We start from the raw sequence: 10443 nt of genomic DNA, 5'->3' as shown, positions 1-10443 counted from the left end.
CTGTTGAGTGGGAGAAAAAAAGCAAGTTTAAGAAAAATATGTATGGCATCAAACCATTTACAGAAAAGAAAAAGAACTTATAATACTGTACACATATACACATATGTATATATAAATGTAGAAAAAGAGCTGGGTGCAGTGTTGCACACCTGTAACCCCTGCTACTTGGGAGCCCAAAGCAGGAGGATTTCAAGTTTAAGTTTAGCCAGGGCAACTTGTCTCAAAATTAAAAAAAAATAATATTAAAAATAAAAATAAAAAGGGCTGGGAGTGTGACTCAGTGGTAAAGCACCCTTGCGTTCGATGTCCAGTACGTGGTGGTGGGGATAGTGCAGGAAAAGTTCTGGAAGACATCCCAAGACAATGAGAAAAGAGGAGGGCCTCATGTGAGTAGGAGGTGGGTTGGTCCAGTGGAACTTAAGCTTTATCAGCTTTTCTTTTTTTTTTTTGAGAATGAATTTTATTTGTTTAAGTGAATTTATGTTTCAGAAATACCATCTTTTAGTGCAAGGTTCAACAAACTTTCTGTAAGGAGTCAGACAGTAAGTATTTTAGGCTCAGGGGGCCACAAGTTCTGTTGCAACTATTCTGTTGCTGGAGTGCACAAAGCAGACACAGACAACATGTCAAGAATGACTGTGGCTCTGATCCCATAAAACTTTATTTATGGACACTGAAATTTTAAAATTGAAACATTATTATTATTTGTTTCCCGTACTAGAGATTGCACCCAGGAGTGCTCTACCACTAAACCACATCCCCCAACCCTTTTTATTTATTATTTTGAGGCAGGAGCTCACTAAGTTGCTGAGACTTGAACTAATCAATCCTCCTGTCTCAGCCTCCTGAGGTGTTGGCAGGTATGTGCCACTGTGCCTGCATATAATTTTAACTTGCACCATTTTTTTTTTTTTTCTCAATCATATAGGTTATGTCAAAGCAGCTTGCTAGCCGGCCATATTTGGTCCATGGGCATCAGCCTACCCCAGCCTCAAAGCTGGTTCAAGCCCCACCTCCCACCTAGCCACACTCACATATTTTATCCCCAGGCTCCCAAATGACCTTCCTGTGACCCTCAATGGCCTCTCCAGCTCTCTCTCACATACCCCATCTGTCCTTGGGGACCCTCCTTTCCTGCTGCAGAACTGTTGTTTTTCTAAGCAGGGATTTGAATAGCTCCATTCACCTTGGCAGGGGGAACTCAGAGAAAGGAATTTCATTTGGAGTCCTAGAGAAGCCAGGACTCAGGACTTTGATTTGCCCCCTCTCCTCCCATCCCAGGGATTCCTGGTCACTCCCCTGCTCACACCCTGCTGGACCCAACAGTCTTTGTCTCTGGCAATCTCTGCTACTACACCTGCATCTCAGCACCAGGCTGCACCAGCACGGACCCCAGAGCCATGCTCCTGGACTGTTGCCTACTCATCTGTGTCAGGTATGAATGTCTCTTTTCATCTTGGCAAATCTTTTTTGCTTCCTGGACATCCTGAGATCCCTTGTTTCTGATTTTCCCAGGAGTGCACTGTTGACATCCTGGGAAGGGTGAGGAGCCCTGGAACCCACTTCTGAGTTCCAAGCTCAGCACCTTCACTCACTGTGAGGTGCTGGCCAGGTCCCATTACCTCTCTGAGGTCAGTTTCTATACTTGACAAGGATGGGCTGGCTGCTTTTTGAAGCCTTTCTAAACCTAACAGCCCTCTTTGATCGAAACTCAGAGGTTCTCATTTTAATTCTTGTAAAAATCTGTCCCTCATTTGGTGGTTCAGAGAGTGTGGGATTCTGGAAACTGATAGAACAAATACTTGATCTTTTGCTCACTGGAAGATTTAAAAAGAGAAGTCTCTAAGACTCTATGTACTTAAAAATAAAATGGGGAGATTATAATTTCAAAATTATAGGGTCACTTTGATTAAATGATATATTCATATATGTTTAGAGCTAGTGCATATGCTCTAAATAAGTGGTAGCAATATTATTTTAATTTTAAAAACCCATCACACTAAATTATGTAATCCCTAGAGTCTGTGTGTCCCCTCTTAGGTTCTTTAAGCATCTACAATTTTGCTTTAAAGAATAATAGTTTTAAGGTTCCATCAGGGGCAGGGCCTGAGGACTTGTAGCCTAGAACTTGATAGTAGATTAGATTCCTAGGAGAGGTCAAGGCCTCAGAGAGATATCTCCTCCATCTCTCAGCTTCCAGCCATCGAAGGAAGAGGCGGGGTTGTGTTTGGAATAGGATTTAGAGAGATGTTGTTAACCTAATTTCCTCCTGTAGATACTGTGTGGTCATTGGCAATATTTCTATCTCGTGCTCTCAGATGCTCCTTAAGGGGCTTCACGTGGAAGGGAAGAGGCAGGTACCCGAGGGGCTTCATCCCAGCTGAAGAGTGAAGAGCTGCTGGCACGCCGGTCAGAGTTTTTTAGAACTTCAGCTATCAAAATGGGCAGAATTTTCCTTGATCATATTGGTGGTACCTGTCTGTTTTCTTGTGCAAACTGTGACACGATCCTGACTAACCGCTCAGAACTCATCTCCACTCGGTTCACAGGTGCCACCAGTAGAGCATTTCTTTTTAATAAGGCAGTTAACCTATAATACAGTGAAGTTCAAGATCCGGTCATGCTCACTGGCCACCACATGGTTCAAGATGTGAGCTGCCAAAACTGCAATAGCAAACTGGGATGGATCTATGAGTTGGCTACTGAAGACAGCCAGCGTTATAAGGAAGGCCGTGTGATCCTGGAACATGCTCTAGTTCAAGAGTGTGAGGGCTTTGAGGAGCACGTACCATCTACTTACATACACTGTCACCTTAGCATCAGAGTTGGATTCATGAACTGCAGAACAAGAGGTTGTGAGAATCTAAGATGGAACCTTTCTTTTCTTTTTCTTTTTCTTTCTTTCTTTTTTTTTTTTTTTAATTTTGTATTTTCCATCCAACAGCAGTGTGTAGAGAGAATATTATGCAATTGCTGCTAATTTTTTTCCCTATGTTTACATCTTGAGGCAGAAGAGTCTCTGCAGCTAAATGGTGGGCTATGGGAGGAAAAAAATCTGGGCTATTAGAGTGAAAAAAAGTGTGTTTTATGTAAATTTTGAATGGCGAATATGTCAAGAGCATGATTTTTAAACTTATTTGGGCTTCATTTTAAAGCCTTTTTAAAACAAAAACAAAAACAAAAAAACAAAAAACACAAAACCAGTTATTTCACTTGATTTGCTAGCTTCAGAGAAGAGACCCGAATCTGTGCCCCGTGCTAAAGGCTCAGTGTTAGCATGGCTTGTGCTGGCCCGTGTGGTGTGCCATATTCTTGCTGGAGATGAACTGTAGCACCAGAGCCCATTCTTCCTTGTCAATCTCGACCCAAAGATGTCACTCTTCCTAGTTACTTGTCACCACATAACTGGTGGTTTATGATTGGAACTTTTTTCTGAAATGGGACAGAATTGCTTGGTTGTCTTTTTCCATGTAACTTAAGCATAGTAATATAAATAAAGTAATAGTTGGAAAGAAAAAAAAAAAAAAGAAATCCTGTGATGTACCCTGAAAGGCCCTTTCCTGAGGCCCGGCAGCCCGCTCAGCCCCAGGAGGTGGAGTCTCTGCTAATGAAGATGCATTTGCAGTCACCCTATAATTGGGGCTTGTTGTGGGACCTGTCAGAACCAAGGCAGCACAGACCCAGCTCTGGGAGCCACCCAACACAAACCCTGGTCAGATTTCAACTCTAAACCCAAACAGGAAGATGTCCAGAATCCAGAGACTTCCTTCTTGGCCGGCTTCTTGAATTCAGCCTTCCCATTTGGGCCATCAGAAAGCCAGCCAGGGCTCCCAACCCCTCCCTTTTCCTTCCCTCTGATTGACTTGCTTTTATTTCATGAAAGGCCCCTATCCATGAAGGTGTGGCTATTAAAGACTTGGTTTTATATTTCGTTTGTTTGTTTTTATTTTGTTTTTGGTACCAGGGATTGAACACAGGGGCACTTAAGCACTATGCCACATCCCCAGCCCTTTTTATATCTTATTTTGAGACACAATCTCGATGAGTTGCTTAGGGCCTCTCTTAGTTGCTGAAGCTGGTCTTGAACTTGTGATCCCCCTGCCTCAGGCTCCCAAGCTACTGAGATTACAGGCATGTGCCACTGCCCCTGAGGTTTTATATTTCTATTTTTTAAAAATATACTATTTGTGGCAGGCAGGATAATGGCTTCCCCAAGATGTGCGCATCCTAATCCTCAGAGCCTTATGTGGCTTGTAACAGTTAAGGCTGAAGACAGAATTAACTTGCTGGTCTACTGACCTTAAATTTGGGAGCACGTGCTGGGTTATTTATTCAGATGGGCCCAGTATAATGACAAGTGGAACAGGGACCCAGAAGGGAAAACCAGAGATGACAGCATTTGTTCAGTGTTGCTGGCTTTGAAGATGGAGAAATAGGGCCATGAGTCAAGGAAAACGGGGGCTTTCTAGAAGCTGGAAAAGGCAAGAAAACATTTTTCTTTAAGCCTCTAGAGGGAATAAAGCTCTGCTGATCTTGATTTTAGCCCAGGAGTCCCATTTCAGACATCTCACTTCCACAACTGTAAGATAGTACATTAATGTTGTTTTAGCCACCAAGTTCGTGGTAATTTGCTACAGTAGCAACAAGAAACTAATAACACTGTTCGTGATGACAACTATTAATTGAGTTTCTATTATATGCAGGGCACTGTGTTCTAAAGGTTCATGTTCTTTATTATCTCTTTTAATACTCATAATGGTCCTACAAGGCAAGTGCTCTCACTCTCATTTGTGACTGAAGAAAACGGGGATCAGGGAAATTTGTGATTTGGCTAAGGTTATGTAGCTGGTTTGTGATGGAGCAGAGATTCAAAGTCTGGCAGCCACAGCTTAAAAGCCCATGATCCATCCGTTCACTGGGCTCACCTGCCCTTCTCTGGCTACCTCCTTAGAGAATTTCTATTTTTAGAGGTCAGACACTAGTGTTCTTGGTCACCTCATTAATATGGTGAGTCCAGTTGTTCTCTGGGGGGCCTAATTTTTCAACCTGCAAGAAGCTGGTAATGGTGTGCACTGGGTGCCATTTTGGGGGCTATGAGAAGGACTAAACCAGAATGTGGGTGGGAAGAGGCTCTGTGAATTGTGAAGTGCTCTCTCCATGTGAGAGATTCAGAATAAATTTTTATCCAAACTATTAAAAATTTCCTAAAGTGATTGTGACATCTTTTTTTTTCTTTTTCTTTTTTCCCCTCTAAATCCAGGTATGGATTTCAGGATAGAGGTCTCCAGCAGGCTCTTTGGGGAGATCTTTTGAATTGTGAAGATCAGAGGACTTGGGTTTGAAAGCAGTGGCTTGGACTGATTTAATTTAGCTGATCTGCAGACATTCGTGGCTACGGTTTGGGCCAGGACAGTTGCTGTGATTGCTCTTATTGTTGCCCAAACAGTGCCCTTGCTCCAATCAGGGAGAACAATGATGTCATCCTCACCAATGTTGGGGTAGCCCAAGGCTTTCATGATGGTATTAGCATGAAGGTTTAAGAAGATGTTTCTGATGTTGTGGGTCAGGCAGATTAAGAGATGTGGTGACAAATTGGGGCAACCGTGAGGGTCCAGAGGTGCTGAGTGGTGTTGGTAATGATGTTGGAGAGAAAGGGATGCATCTGGGAACTATCGCTCCACCTTCTTTGTATGAAGAAGGCATCTGATGGTCCAAAAAAGAGTACATAGGGAAGGTGCCAAGGAGCTCAAGGGCATTAGGGATTACTTTTGCCTAGTGTGGCCAAGGTCAGTGAGGAGCAGACGGCCCAATCAGAAGTTGTGCTTGAAGCCAGGGCATTCGGCAAGCCAATCAGAAACCGTGGGTGGGGCCAATATAAATCCTAACAGTTGTTGGAAAGAATAGAAAAGATGGGGCGGGCGAGGTGGTGAAAGTCCGGAGAACCCTGAGCTAACTAAATGCTGCGCCCGCCGGCCCCCACCGACTGTCTTTCAGAATCAAGCTCTTTAGCCCGCACCGGACCGTCGGGGGGCTGCTGGTGAACTCAGGACACCGGGGAGTACAGCTGCTGGACCAGACGTGCGCAGAAGGAGAGGACCACCAGGGAAAGACCTGAGTCTTCTTCATAGGTGCCCTAGAGTCAGGGTTTCCAAGAATGTGTGCCAGGGGAAGTCCTCCAAACATCTCTCTCAAGGCTTTCCTTCTAGACTGCCTGTAAAATGAGGGGAGTGCTAGTCATTTTCTAAGATTCTTGTGACGTTCTGAGATTCTGTGACTAGTTTCATGGAGGGAGGAAGAGTCCAACTTTGTCCAGCTGAAGAAATGCAAGACTCATGTAGAGTCGGCAGTGACTCTTAAATCCAGTCTTAGGGTACTTATCCAACCTAGAGGTTTCTGTCCCTCACTGATCACCAGCATGTTAAAAACAGATTCCTGGGCCCCACTTCCATTAGGACTGACTGTATAGTGTGTGGACAAGCTCTATTGGACATGTGAAATCTTCAAGCAGAAGTCAGAAATAGTAGCCAGCGCTTCCCAACTCTGGCTGCATGTTAGCCTCATTTGCAGAGCTTCCCCCCACCCCCACTCAGAGCAGGCTCTTGATTCTCTTGGTCTGGGGGTAAGGACCAGGATTGGGCCCATCTCAAGTGATTCTTATGTGCAGCCAAAGTTAAGAATCATTGTATTTGTCTAATTTTGGAGCCACTTCACCCAAAACAGAAGCCACTAAACAGATAAGACTGTTTTAAATGAATGAAAATGAAATAAAATTAAAAATCAAGTTCTTCAGTTGCACTAGCTATATATCAAGGGCCCAGTAGCCACATGTGGCAAGTTGATCATATTGGGCAATACAAATACAGAATGTTTCCAGATAATTCCTGCACGTTGCACCATTATGATTCCAAGAGTCTGATCTAAGATTGTGTTGTTAAAAGTATTTTGAAAGAGTCTGATGAATTTTTGTTTCCCATGGTTATTCAATAACTCATTTGCTTCTTATCAGCTCCACAAAATAGCCAGAATGGGATTATTGCTCTCAACTGACATATAAGAAGAAACAAGTCTCACAGAAAGAAAGTAAGTAGCTTAAGATCCATAGGCAGCAGAATCCTTCACTTCAAGTTCAGTGTTTCCTATAATATTTTCACGTAGAAGGCTCCTTAGAGAGCAGGAAGTCTGAATCCTTGTTGTACAAATGAAGACCAGGCCTAGTGCAGTGGCACATGCCTGTAATCCCAGCAACTCTGGAGGATGAGGCAGGAGGATTGAAATTTGAGACCATATTGGGCATGTTAGCATGACCCTTTTTCAAAATTAAAAAAAGACCTGGGGGTGGCTCAGTGAGAGAGCATCCCTGGGTTCCCAGTACCACACACAAAAAATTAATAATAATTAAAAAAAAGAAGACCCCATAAAACAAACAAAACCAAAATGAATGCAGGAGAAGAAAAGGCTTTGTTTAAGACACATATAGACAACATTGGGACTAGCAGGCTTGTCTTTGCATTCTCAATCCAGGACCCCTTATGAGAGAGGAAATGTGGAGAATGGGGAAAGGCAGAGAAAGTGGGGTTTTCAGGCCCCACAGGGACCTCATGCTCCTGGGTGGTGGAAGTGCAAATCTATCCTAGGCTTATTTTTCTCTCCCTCATTCTGAGACCCAGGGGAGCTCTTGGTACCCACAGAAGACTACTACCAGGTGGTGCAGCTGCACACCCATCAGCCAGCGCTGCTTCCCTGCCAGGTGACCAACCTCCTGGCCCAGGTGACTCGGTACTGGGAGTTCCCTCCTGAAGAGGTCCCAGTGGATGGGACAGACATCTCCTTTGATGTGAAGAAGTGATTCACCATCCACTGGCCCTGAGCTTCCTTGGCTGGCTTTCTCTTCTGTTTGGCCAGCCTAGGTGGCATGAAACAAATCTCTACCAAGTACATGCTAATCTACATCAACTGTGCATGAACTTAGGTCCCCGAGTGGTCAGGGAACGGAGGGATATGGAAAGAGAACCCTTGTTGTACCTTGAGAAACCTCAGGTCCAGAGGGTGTGAATTATGGTGCTCTAAACAACCCAATGGCTTTTAACAATGCTCCATGTGATTAACCATGTTGTCCACAGCACCTTATTGTCCCATATAATAGACAGCCAATCAGTCATCAATCTAGGCTGCATCAGTTCAGCCTGTCCATCATCTATTGTCAATCAAGTCAAAGGATTCAATTCCTCCATCCTCTCTCAAATCAACCATTCCATCCATCCATTCCCCATCAGGTCAACTATTCCTTCATCCATCTACACTCTATTAATTCTTTGTTTAAAAAACATTTTTTTGTAGTTGTAAATGGACAGAATACCTTTATTTTATTTGTTATGTTGTGCTAAGGACCAAACCCAGTGCCTTCCATGTGCTCGACAAGTGCTTGCCTCTGAGCCACACAACCCCAGCCCCTCCATTAATTCTTTATATCCACTCATACATCCTTTGCCAATTCAACCACCTCAACCACTCATAAATCTAACCTCTCCATCCATTCATTTAATTCAATTTAACTGTACTACTCATTCATTTCATTCATCCATTTCTCTATCCATTTACCTGCCAACAATTCAGTCATAACAACCTGTCAACATAGTTTTTTTCCCCCACCTTTTCTCCCTTCTTATCTGTGGAAGATCCATCTTTCCTTCCCTCAACCCAGAATCCAGGCTTCAACAACATCAATCCAGCTGGGAGAGGACTTCACTGTGACCTGTATTATTCTGGGTGAACCAGAGATTACTGTGGATTTTAACTGGGAATATCCAGGACAGGGGGTAAGCAGAGGGCAGGAGGAGGTTGTGTGCATGTGTATATGCCATGGAAGTGTGTTGGGGCAGAGGGGTGGGAGGGAGGGATTGGAATGAAGGTCAAGAGTGATCATTGCAAAATGGAACCATTGTTGGGAATTGATGAACCTAGCCCCAACTGTGACACTGCTTCCTGAGTGACATGGGGCAAGTCACTTCCTTTATCTGGGCTTTGGTTTCCTCATTTGTCAAATAGAGCTACCTTTTGGTTCACTGCCAAAGAATGTATAATTTCTTTGTTAATTTATGCAATAATTACTAAGCATTCACCACATGCTAAACATTGTGCCAGGGGCTGACACTATAATGATGAGTCAACGAGTTATGGCTTCTGCTACCTGGAAGCTTATACTCAAAGCAGGGAGGAGAAGAGGGAGACAGACACACCTAGTCATGTAGGTAGTGCCAAGAGCTACAGTGACAATAAAGCAGAGTGATGTGATTGGGTCTACTTAGGATAGAGTGGTCAGGGAGTCATCTTCAAGGGCATGACCAGGCTGGTCCCAACCACACAAAGATGAGGCTGGAGCACGTGCTCAGTCCTGTGGCTGTGTGTGTGATTGGAGGACATCTGTGCCAAATGGTAGTATGCTACCAACACCAAGGACTTGAAGAATTCTTAAAAAGCCTTTCTGGAAGAGCTGGAATTTAACAGGCGTTTGGAAGTATGGGTTTAGGTAGGTGGAAGGCCTTCCTGGCCCATGGCAGTAAAAGCAAGGGTGCGCATGTCCCTCATACAAGACCAGAGACCCACCTCTCTCACCAAGGTGGTCTGAACATGCAGGGGAGCAGCGTGGCCCATTCTAAGGGACCCAAGAGTCATTCTCCAGATTCTGAGGACATCGACAAGGCCTGAGCAGTGAGCTGACCTTGTATAGATCAAAATGGGAAGAGTGGAACCGAAAAACCTGTGAGGAACTGTCCCCCCGCCAGAGGTGACTTAAGAATAGAACCGGGGTATAGCTTAGTGGTAGAGCACATGCCTGGCAGGCACAAGGCCCTGGATTTGGAACCCAGTGTAAGTGTACACAAAGTACAGGATGGAGAAATCAGGTGTTCTGTAAGTTCACCATAAGATCATCCATAAGATCACCATCTTTAGCAGGCCTGAAAGGAAGGCCTGTGGAACCCAGCCAGCGTGTTCAGTTCCCCCTTAAGGTAAAGTGCTCCAGCAGCACCTTACTCCAATCTTCAGTGGTCTGAACCAGTACATCATGAACTCTCTGAGTTGATCTCTGTGTTCCCTTCAGTGAGAGGCCAAGGATTGGTCCCAGTTAAGATGTCGTACAGTGTGACCTTAGGAGGTAGAAAGGGTGAGGAATTTGTCAGAGGAAGAAACAGACCCACGAAGGGAAAATGAAGAGGTGGTTTTGAGCTACATGGCTTGATAAGTGAGCATTTCCCTAAGCATGTTCCTCAGGGTGATAACATGCCACAAAGTTCTGTCCCACCCTGCCCCACTGCCCAAAAATGTGTTCAAGAAAACACTGCCTCTGCGAAGTATCACTGGCACTGGAGATTCAAAATACACACCCAGGACGGATTCAGTGGTCTGTTTCTAATTTTCCTTTGTTTGACTCAGTGTTTCCCAAAC

The 10443-nt window shown here is 44.3% G+C and overlaps 1 pseudogene; it reads left to right on the top strand.

Moving 5' to 3' along the window:
- The first annotated feature begins 2440 nt into the window (after window positions 1-2440).
- On the top strand, window positions 2441-7846 carry LOC143400334 (protein yippee-like 5 pseudogene; annotated as a pseudogene).
- The last annotated feature ends 2597 nt before the right edge of the window (window positions 7847-10443 follow it).

Source organism: Callospermophilus lateralis, chromosome 5 (assembly GCF_048772815.1).
Source record: "Callospermophilus lateralis isolate mCalLat2 chromosome 5, mCalLat2.hap1, whole genome shotgun sequence".
Taxonomy (NCBI): Eukaryota; Metazoa; Chordata; class Mammalia; order Rodentia; family Sciuridae; genus Callospermophilus; species Callospermophilus lateralis.
This window is presented reverse-complemented; position numbering and strand designations above follow the sequence as displayed.